Here is a 12388-nt window from a genome sequence, read left to right as displayed (position 1 = left end):
GGAATGGAATGTGAAATGGAATTTGAAATGGAATGGAATGGAATGTGGAATTGAATGTGGAATGGAACGTGGAATACAATGGAATGGAATGTGGAATGGAATGGAATGGAATGCGGAATGGAATGGAATGGAATATGGAATGGAATGGAAAGCAAACTGGAATGGAATATGGAATGGAATGGAATTTGGAATGGAATGTGGAACGGAATGGAATGTAATTGGAATGGAATGGAATGGAATGGAATCTGGAATGGAATGTGGAATGGAAAGTGGAATAGAATGGAAAGGAATGTGGAATGGAATACAATGGAATGTGAAATGCAACGTGTAGTGGAATGGAATGGTATGTGAAAAGGAACGTGGAATGGAATGTGGAATGGAAAGTGGAATGAAATGGAAAGTGGAATGGAATGTGGAATGGAAAGTTGACTGGAATGGAATGTGGAATGGATTGTTGAACGGAATGTGGAATGCAATGTTGAATGTAATGTAATGGAAAGCAGAATGGAATGTGGAATGAGATGGAAAGTAATGTAGAATGGAATGGAATGGAATGTCTAATGCAACGTGGAATGGAATGTCGAAAGGAACGTGGAATGGAATAGAAAGTGGAATGGAATGTGGAATGGAAAGTTGAATGGAATGGAAAGTCAAATGGATTGTGAAATGGAAAGTGGAATGGAACGTGGAATATAATGGAATGGAATGCGGAATGGAATGTTGAATATAATGGTATCGAATGCGGAATGGAATTGATTGGAATGTGGAATGGAATGTGGAATGGAATGTAATGTGGAATGGAATGTGGAATGGAATTGAATGGAATGTGGAATGGCATGTGTAATTTATTGGAATGGAAAGTGAAATGGAACGTGGAGTGGAATGTGTAATGGAATGAGGAATGGAATGGAATAGAATGTGGAATGTAATGTGGAATTGAATGGAATGGAATGGAATGCAATGGAATGTGGAATGGAATGGAATGGAATATGAAAAGGAATGGAATTGAAGAGAATGTGGAATAGAATGTTGAATGGAATGGAATGGAATTTGGAATGGAATGAATTGGAATGTGGAATGGAATGGAATGTGGAATGGATTGTGGAATGGAATGAGGAATGGAATGGAATGGAATGGAATGTGGAATGGAATGGAATGGAATGTGCAATGCAATGTGGAATGGAATGGAATAGAATGTGCATTGCAATGTTTAATGGAATGGAATGGAATGTGAAAAATAATGGAATGGAAAGTGGAATGGAATGGACTCTAATGTGTAATGGAATGGAACAGAATGTGGAATGGAATGGAATGGAATGTGGAATGGAATGTGGAAGGGAAAGTGGAATGGAACGTGGAATGGAACGAGGAAAGGAACGTGGAATGTAATGGGAATAGTAATTGGAAAGGAATGCAACGGAATTTAATGGAAAGTGAAATATAATGGAATGGCATGTGGAATGGAATGTGGAATGGAAGGGAATGGAATGTGGAATGGAATGGAATGGAATATGGAATGGAATGGACTGGAATGTGGAATGGAATTGAATGGAATGGAATTTGGAAAGGAATGGAATGGAATGTGCAATGGAACGTAGAATGGAATGTAATGGAATGTGGAATGGAACATGGAATGGAATGTGGACTGGAAGGTGGAATGAAATGGAAAGTGGAATGAAAACTGGAATGGAATGGAATGTGGAACGGATTGTGGAATTTTTTGGAATGGAATAGAAAGTGGAATGGATTGGAATGGAATGTGGAATGTAATGGAATGGAAAGTGGAATGGAGTGGAATGTAATGGAATATGGAATGGAATGGAATGGAATGGAATGGAACATGGAATGGAATGGAAAGAAAGTTGGAATAGAATGCGGAAAGGAGTGGAATGGAAAGCCGAATGAAATAGATTGAAAGGTGGAATGGAATGGAATAGAATGTGAAATGAAATGCGGAATACAATGGAACGGAATGTGGAATGGAATGTGGAATGGAAGGGAATGGAATGTGGAATGGAGTGTGGAATGGAAAGGAATGTGGAATGGAAATGAATGGCATGTGAAATGAAATGTGGAATGGAATCTAATGGAATGTGGAATAGAAGATGGAATTGAATGCAATGGAATGTGGAATGGAAAGTGTAATATAAGAGAATTGAATGTGTAATGGAATGTGGAATATAATGGAATGGAATGTGTAATCAGATGTCTGATGGAATGGAATGGAATGTGAAATGGAATGGATTGGAAAGTGGAATGGAATGGGGAATGGAACGTGATATGCAATGTGGAATGGAACGTGGAATGGAAAGTGGAATGTGAGGGATTGGAAAGTGAAATTGAACGTGGAATGGAACGTAGAATGGAACAGGGAATGGAACTTGGTATGGAAAGTGAACGGAACGTGGAATGGAATGGAATGGAATGTGGAATGGAATGGAATCGAATGTGGAATGGAATGGAATTTGTAATGGAATGGAATGGAATATGGAATGGAATTTGGAATGGAACGTGGAATGTAGTGGTATGTGGAATGGATTGTAGAATGGAATGGAATGCAATGTTTTATGGAACGACGAATGGATCGTGGAATGGAACATGGAATGGAATAGAATGTGGAATGGAATGTGGAATGGAACATGGAATATAATAGAATGTGGTATGGATTGTGGAACGGAATGGAATGGAATGGAATGTGGAATGGAATGCAATGGAATGTTCAATGGAATGGAAAGTGGAATGGAATTGAAAGGAATGTGGAATGATATGTTATGGAAGGGAATGTGGAATGGAATGGAATGGAATGTGGAATGGAATGGAATGGAATATGGAATGGAATGGAATGCAATGTGGAATGGAATGAAGTGGAATGCAATGTGGAATTCAACAGAATTAGATGTGGAATGGAATATGAAATGGAATGGAATTAAATGTGGAATGGAACGGGGAATGGAATGTGGAATGGAAAATGGAATGGAACTTGGAATGGAAAGTGAAATGCAATTGGAATGAAATGTGGAATGGACTGGAATGAAATTTAAGGCAATGTGAAATGGATTGGAATGGAATGTGGAATGGAATGTGAAATGGAATGGAATGGAATGTGGAATGGAATGTGGAATGGAATGGTATGAAATGGAATGGAATGAGGAATGGAAAGGAATGGATTGGAATGGAATGAAGGTGAAATGTAACGGTGTGGAACGTGAAATAGAATGTGGAATAGAATGGAATGTGGAATGAATGCTGAATGGAATTGAATGGAACGTGAAATAGAATTCAATGCAATGTGGAAAGGAATGGAATGGAATATGGAATGGAACGTGGAATGGAATGGAATGTAACATGGAATAGAAAGCGGAATGTAGCGTGGAATTTAATGGAAAGGAACGTGGAATGGAACGTGATATGCAACATGGAATGGAACGTGGAATGGAAAGTGGAATCTCAAGGATTGGAACGTGAAAATGAAAGTGGAAGGGAATGTACAAAGGAACAGGGAATGGAACGTGGAATGCAACATGAATGGAACGTGGAATTGTATGGAATGGAATGTGCAATGGTAAGGAATGGAATCTGGAATGGTATGGAATGGAATGGAACGTGGAATTGTATGGAATGGAAAGTGAAATGGTAAGGAATGGAATCTGGAATGGTATGGAATGGAATGGAATGTGGACTGGTATGTAATGGAATGGAATGGAATGTGGAATGGAATGGAATCGAAAGTGGAGTGGAATGGAATGTGTAATGGAATGGAATGGAATATGAAAGGGAATGTGGAATGGAACGTGGAATGCAGTGCAATGTGGAATGGATTGTGGAATGGAATGGAATGCAATCATTTACGGAACGTCAAATGGAATGTGGAATGAAACGTGTAATGGAATAGAATGTGGAATGGAATTTGGAATGGAACGTGGAAAAGAACGCAATGTGGAATGGATCGTGGAATGGAGTGGAATGGAATGGAAAGTGGAATGGTAAGGAATGGAATCTGGAATGGTATGGAATGGAATGGAATGTGGACTGGTATGTAAAGGAATGGAATGGAAAGTGGAATGGAATGGAATCGAATGTGGAGTGGAATGGAATGTGTAATGGAATGGAATGGAATATGAAAGGGAATGTGGAATGGAACGTGGAAAGCAGTGGAATGTGGAATGGATAGTGGAAAGGAATGGAATGCAAAGATTTACGGAACGTCGAATGGAATGTGGAATGGAACGTGTAATGGAACAGAATGTGGAATGCAATGGAATGGAATGTGGAATGGAATGTGGAATGGAATGGAAAGAAATGGAATGGAATGAGGAATGGAATGCAACGTATTGGAATGGAATGAACGTGAAAAGTAATGTTGTGGAAAGTGGAATGGAATGTGGAATAGAATGGAATGGAATGTGGAATGAATGTTGAATGGAATGTAATGGAATGGGTAATGCAATGGAATGAAATGTGGAATGGAAAGTGGAATGAAATGGCATGCAATGTGGAATGGAACGTGAAATAGATTGCAATGGAATGTGGAAAGAAATGGAATGCGATGTGGAATGGAACATGGAAGGGAATGGAATGGAACGTGGAGTGGAATGGATAGGAATGTGGAATGGAACGTGTAATGGAATGGAATGGAAAGTGGAATGTAACATAAAGAAACGTGGAAAGGAATGGAATGGAATGTGGAATGGAATGTGGAATGGAATTTGTAATGGTATGGAATGGAACGTGGAATGTAGTGGAATGGAATGGAATGTTGGAATGGACTGGAATGCAATGTGGAATGGAATGTGGATTGCAAGGGCGTGCAATGTGCAATAGAATGTGGAATGGAATGGAAAGGAAAGTGGATTGGAAACTGGAATGGGATGAAAAGGAATGTTGAATGCAATGTGGAATGGAAAGTGGAATGGAACGTAGTGGAAAGTGGAATGGAATGGAATGGAAAGTGGAATGGAAGGGAATGGAGTGTGGAATGGAATGTAATGGAATGTGGAATGGAATGGAATATAATGTGGAATGGAATGTGGAATGGAATGGAATGGAATGTGGAATGGAATGGAATGGAATGTGGAATGGAAAGTGGAATGGAATGGAATGAAATGCGGAATGGAATATGGAATGGAAGAGAATGGAAGGTGAAATGGTATCTGCAATGGAATGGAATGGAAAGTGGAATAGAATGGTTCGGAATGTGCAAAGGAATGTGGAATGGAATGGAATGGAATGTGGAATGGAATGGAATGGAATGTGGAATGGAATGGAATGGAATGTGGAATGGAATGTGGAATGGAATGGAATGAAATATAGAATGGAATGTGTAATAGAATGCAATGGAACAGAGTGGAATGTGGAATGAAATGGAAAGGAATGTACAATGGAATGGAGTGTAATGTGGAATGGAATGCAGTGTAATGTGGAATGGAATGGAAAGGAGTGGAATGGGGAATGGAATGGAATGGAATGGGGAATGGAAGGCAACGGAGAGTGTAAAGCAATGGAATGGAATGAAATGGAATTTGAAATCGAATAGAGTGGAATGTGGAATGGAATGGAGTGTAATGTGGAATGGAATCTGGAACGGAATGTGGAATGGAATTTAGTGGAATGTGGAATGGAATGTGGAATGGAATGGAATGGAACGTGGAGTGGAATGCAATGGAATGCGGATTGGAACCTGAAATGGAATGGAATGGAACGTGGAATGGAATGGAATGGAATGTGGATTGGAATGTGGAATTGAAGGTGGAATGGAATGGAATGTTGGAATGGAATGGAATGCAATGTGGAATGTAATGGAATGTAATGGAATGTTGGAATGGAATGGAATGCAATGTGGAATGGAATGTGGAACGGAATGGTGTGGAATGAGGAATGGAATGCAGAATGAAATGGAAAGGAATCTGGAATGGAAAGTGGAATGGAATGGAATGGAATGGAATGTGGAATGGAACGTGGAATGGAACGTGGAATGGAACGTGGAATGGAACGTGGAATGCAACGTGGAATGGAAAGTGAAATGGAATGTGGAATGGAACGTGGACTGGAAAGTGGAATGGAATGCCATGGAACGTGGAATTGGAAGTGGAATAAAATGTGAAAGAGTCGTGGTATGGAATGGAGTGTAATGTGGAATGGAATGGAATGGAATATGGAATGGAATGGAATGGAAAGGAATGAAATGAGGAATAGAATGGAATGGAATGTGGAATGCAACGTGGAATGGAATTGAATGGAATGTGGAATGGAATGTGGAATTGAATGGAATGGAATGTGGAGTGGAATGTGGAACGGAAAGGAATGGAACGTCAAATGGAATGTGGAAAGGAATGTGGAATGGAAAGTGGAATGGAATGGAATAGAATGCGGAATGGAATGGAACAGAGTGAAATGTGGAATAGAATGGAAAGGAATGTGGAATGGAATGTGGAATGGAATGAAGTGGAGCGGAATGTGTAATGGAATGGAATGGAACGTGGAATGGAATGCAGCGGAGTGTGGAATGTAGTGGAATGGAATAAAATAAAATTTGAAAAGGAATGGAATGGAATGTGGAATGAAATGGAATGGAATGGAATGTAGAATGGAATATAGATTGGAATTGAATGGAATGTGGAATGAAATGTGGAATGGAGAGGAATGGAACGTGGAACGGAACATGAATGTTATGGAATGGAATGTCGAATGCAACATGGAATGGAACTTGGAAAGGAACGTTTAAGGACACGTAGAATGGAACGTGGAATGGAATGTGGAATTGAATGTGTAATGGATTGGAATGGAACATGGAACGGAATAGAAAGGAATGGAATTGAATGGAATGTGGAATGGAATGGAATGGAATGTGGAATGGAACGTAATGGAATGTGGAATGGAATAATGTAATGTAATGTGGAATGGATTGGAAAGGAATGTGCAATGGAATGGAATATAATGTGGAATGGAATGTGGAATGGAAAGGAATGGAACGTGGAATGGAATGTGGAATGGAATGGAAAGGAATGAGTAATGGAATGTGGAATGGAATGGAATGGAATTGAATGTGGAATGCAATGTGGAATGGAAGGTTGATTGGAATGGAATGTGTAATGGATTGTGGGATTGAATGTGGAATGGAATGTTGAAAGGAATGGAATGGAATGTGGAATGGAATGTGAAATGAGATGGAAAGGAATGTGGAACGGAAAGGAGTGGAATGTGTAATGGAACATGGAGTGGAATGGAATGGAATGTGGAATGGAACGTGGAATGGAATGGGAAATGGAACGTGGAATGGAATGGAATGTGGAATGGAATGTGGAATTTAACGTGGAATGGAGTGTAATGGAAAGAGGAATGAATTGGAATGTGGAATGGATTGTGAAATGGAATGTGGAATGTACTGTGGAATAGAATAGAATGTAATGTGGAATGGAACATGGAGTGGAATGGAATGGAATGTGAAATGAAACGTGGAATGGAATTGGCAATGGAATGTGGAATGGAATTTAAGGGGAAGGGAATGTGGAATGTAAAGAGGAATGGAGAGGAATGGAAAGAGAATTGTAATGGTATGTGGAATGGATTGTGGAATGCAATGTGGAATGGAATGGAATGGAATGTTAAATGGAATGTGGAATGAAATGGAATGGAAAGTGGAAAGGAATGGAATGGAATGTGTAGTGCAATGTGGAGTGGAATGGAATTGAATATGGAAAGTAACGTGGAGTAGAAAATCGAATGGAACGTGGAATGGAATGGAACGGAATGGAATGTGGAATGCAATGGAATGGAATGTTGGATGGAATTGAATGTAATGTGGAATGGAATGAAATGCAATGCGAAATGGAATGGAATGCAATGTGGAATGGAATGGAATGGAATGTGGAATGGAATATTGACTGCAATGGAATGGAATGTGGAATGGAATGTGGAATAGAATGGAATGGAAAGTGCAACGGAATAGAATGGAATGTGGAATACAATGTGAAATTGAATGGAATGGAATGTGGAATGTAATGTGAAATGGAATTAAATGGAGTGGGGAATGGTATGAGGAATGGAATGGAATGGAATGTGGAATGGAACGTGGAATGGAATTTGTAACGGAATGTGGAATGGAACGTGGAATGGAATGGAATATGGAATGCAATGTGGAATGGAATGGAATGGAATGCAAAGTGGAATGGAAAGGAATGGAATGTGGAATGAAATGGAATGGAATGTGGAATGGAATGGAATGGAATGGAATGTGGAATGGAATGTGAAATGGAATTTGAAATAGAATGGAATGGAATGTGGAATTGAATGTGGAATGGAACGTGGAATACAATGGAATGGAATGTGGAATGGAATGGAATGGAATGCGGAATGGAATGGAATGGAATATGGAATGGAATGGAAAGCAAACTGGAATGGAATATGGAATGGAATGGAATTTGGAATGGAATGTGGAACGGAATGGAATGTAATTGGAATGGAATGGAATCTGGAATGGAATGTGGAATGGAAAGTGGAATAGAATGGAAAGGAATGTGGAATGGAATACAATGGAATGTGAAATGCAACGTGTAGTGGAATGGAATGGTATGTGAAAAGGAACGTGGAATGGAATGTGGAATGGAAAGTGGAATGAAATGGAAAGTGGAATGGAATGTGGAATGGAAAGTTGACTGGAATGGAATGTGGAATGGATTGTTGAACGGAATGTGGAATGCAATGTTGAATGTAATGTAATGGAAAGCAGAATGGGATGTGGAATGAGATGGAAAGTAATGTAGAATGGAATGGAATGGAATGTCTAATGCAACGTGGAATGGAATGTCGAAAGGAACGTGGAATGGAATAGAAAGTGGAATGGAATGTGGAATGGAAAGTTGAATGGAATGGAAAGTCAAATGGATTGTGAAATGGAAAGTGGAATGGAACGTGGAATATAATGGAATGGAATGCGGAATGGAATGTTGAATATAATGGTATCGAATGCGGAATGGAATTGATTGGAATGTGGAATGGAATGTGGAATGGAATGTAATGTGGAATGGAATGTGGAATGGAATTGAATGGAATGTGGAATGGCATGTGTAATTTATTGGAATGGAAAGTGAAATGGAACGTGGAGTGGAATGTGTAATGGAATGAGGACTGGAATGGAATAGAATGTGGAATGTAATGTGGAATGGAATGGAATGGAATGGAATGCAATGGAATGTGGAATGGAATGGAATGGAATATGAAAAGGAATGGAATTGAAGAGAATGTGGAATAGAATGTTGAATGGAATGGAATGGAATTTGGAATGGAATGAATTGGAATGTGGAATGGAATGGAATGTGGAATGGATTGTGGAATGGAATGAGGAATGGAATGGAATGGAATGGAATGTGGCATGGAATGGAATGGAATGTGCAATGCAATGTGGAATGGAATGGAATAGAATGTGCATTGCAATGTTTAATGGAATGGAATGGAATGTGAAAAATAATGGAATGGAAAGTGGAATGGAATGGACTCTAATGTGTAATGGAATGGAACAGAATGTGGAATGGAATGGAATGGAATGTGGAAGGGAATGTGGAAGGGAAAGTGGAATGGAACGTGGAATGGAACGAGGAAAGGAACGTGGAATGTAATGGGAATAGTAATTGGAAAGGAATGCAACGGAATTTAATGGAAAGTGAAATATAATGGAATGGCATGTGGAATGGAATGTGGAATGGAAGGGAATGGAATGTGGAATGGAATGGAATGGAATATGGAATGGAATGGACTGGAATGTGGAATGGAATTGAATGGAATGGAATTTGGAAAGGAATGGAATGGAATGTGCAATGGAACGTAGAATGGAATGTAATGGAATGTGGAATGGAACATGGAATGGAATGTGGACTGGAAGGTGGAATGAAATGGAAAGTGGAATGAAAACTGGAATGGAATGGAATGTGGAACGGATTGTGGAATTTTTTGGAATGGAATAGAAAGTGGAATGGATTGGAATGGAATGTGGAATGTAATGGAATGGAAAGTGGAATGGAGTGGAATGTAATGGAATATGGAATGGAATGGAATGGAATGGAATGGAACATGGAATGGAATGGAAAGAAAGTTGGAATAGAATGCGGAAAGGAGTGGAATGGAAAGCCGAATGAAATAGATTGAAAGGTGGAATGGAATGGAATAGAATGTGAAATGAAATGCGGAATACAATGGAACGGAATGTGGAATGGAATGTGGAATGGAAGGGAATGGAATGTGGAATGGAATGTGGAATGGAAAGGAACGTGGAATGGAAATGAATGGCATGTGAAATGAAATGTGGAATGGAATCTAATGGAATGTGGAATAGAAGATGGAATTGAATGCAATGGAATGTGGAATGGAAAGTGTAATATAAGAGAATTGAATGTGTAATGGAATGTGGAATATAATGGAATGGAATGTGTAATCAGATGTCTGATGGAATGGAATGGAATGTGAAATGGAATGGATTGGAAAGTGGAATGGAATGGGGAATGGAACGTGATATGCAATGTGGAATGGAACGTGGAATGGAAAGTGGAATGTGAGGGATTGGAAAGTGAAATTGAAAGTGGAATGGAACGTAGAATGGAACAGGGAATGGAACTTGGTATGGAAAGTGAACGGAACGTGGAATGGAATGGAATGGAATGTGGAATGGAATGGAATCGAATGTGGAATGGAATGGAATTTGTAATGGAATGGAATGGAATATGGAATGGAATTTGGAATGGAACGTGGAATGTAGTGGTATGTGGAATGGATTGTAGAATGGAATGGAATGCAATGTTTTATGGAACGACGAATGGATCGTGGAATGGAACATGGAATGGAATAGAATGTGGAATGGAATGTGGAATGGAACATGGAATATAATAGAATGTGGTATGGATTGTGGAACGGAATGGAATGGAATGGAATGTGGAATGGAATGCAATGGAATGTTCAATGGAATGGAAAGTGGAATGGAATTGAAAGGAATGTGGAATGATATGTTATGGAAGGGAATGTGGAATGGAATGGAATGGAATGTGGAATGGAATGGAATGGAATATGGAATGGAATGGAATGCAATGTGGAATGGAATGAAGTGGAATGCAATGTGGAATTCAACAGAATTAGATGTGGAATGGAATATGAAATGGAATGGAATTAAATGTGGAATGGAACGGGGAATGGAATGTGGAATGGAAAATGGAATGGAACTTGGAATGGAAAGTGAAATGCAATTGGAATGAAATGTGGAATGGACTGGAATGAAATTTAAGGCAATGTGAAATGGATTGGAATGGAATGTGGAATGGAATGTGAAATGGAATGGAATGGAATGTGGAATGGAATGTGGAATGGAATGGTATGAAATGGAATGGAATGAGGAATGGAAAGGAATGGATTGGAATGGAATGAAGGTGAAATGTAACGGTGTGGAACGTGAAATAGAATGTGGAATAGAATGGAATGTGGAATGAATGCTGAATGGAATTGAATGGAACGTGAAATAGAATTCAATGCAATGTGGAAAGGAATGGAATGGAATATGGAATGGAACGTGGAATGGAATGGAATGTAACATGGAATAGAAAGCGGAATGTAGCGTGGAATTTAATGGAAAGGAACGTGGAATGCAACGTGATATGCAACATGGAATGGAACGTGGAATGGAAAGTGGAATCTCAAGGATTGGAACGTGAAAATGAAAGTGGAAGGGAATGTACAAAGGAACAGGGAATGGAACGTGGAATGCAACATGAATGGAACGTGGAATTGTATGGAATGGAATGTGGAATGGTAAGGAATGGAATCTGGAATGGTATGGAATGGAATGGAACGTGGAATTGTATGGAATGGAAAGTGAAATGGTAAGGAATGGAATCTGGAATGGTATGGAATGGAATGGAAGGTGGACTGGTATGTAATGGAATGGAATGGAATGTGGAATGGAATGGAATCGAATGTGGAGTGGAATGGAATGTGTAATGGAATGGAATGGAATATGAAAGGGAATGTGGAATGGAACGTGGAATGCAGTGCAATGTGGAATGGATTGTGGAATGGAATGGAATGCAATCATTTACGGAACGTCAAACGGAATGTGGAATGAAACGTGTAATGGAATAGAATGTGGAATGGAATTTGGAATGGAACGTGGAAAAGAACGCAATGTGGAATGGATCGTGGAATGGAGTGGAATGGAATGGAAAGTGGAATGGTAAGGAATGGAATCTGGAATGGTATGGAATGGAATGGAATGTGGACTGGTATGTAAAGGAATGGAATGGAAAGTGGAATGGAATGGAATCGAATGTGGAGTGGAATGGAATGTGTAATGGAATGGAATGGAATATGAAAGGGAATGTGGAATGGAACGTGGAAAGCAGTGGAATGTGGAATG

This window comes from Pongo pygmaeus, chromosome 17 (genome assembly GCF_028885625.2).
Source record: "Pongo pygmaeus isolate AG05252 chromosome 17, NHGRI_mPonPyg2-v2.0_pri, whole genome shotgun sequence".
NCBI classification, from domain to species: Eukaryota; Metazoa; Chordata; class Mammalia; order Primates; family Hominidae; genus Pongo; species Pongo pygmaeus.
This window is presented reverse-complemented; position numbering follows the sequence as displayed.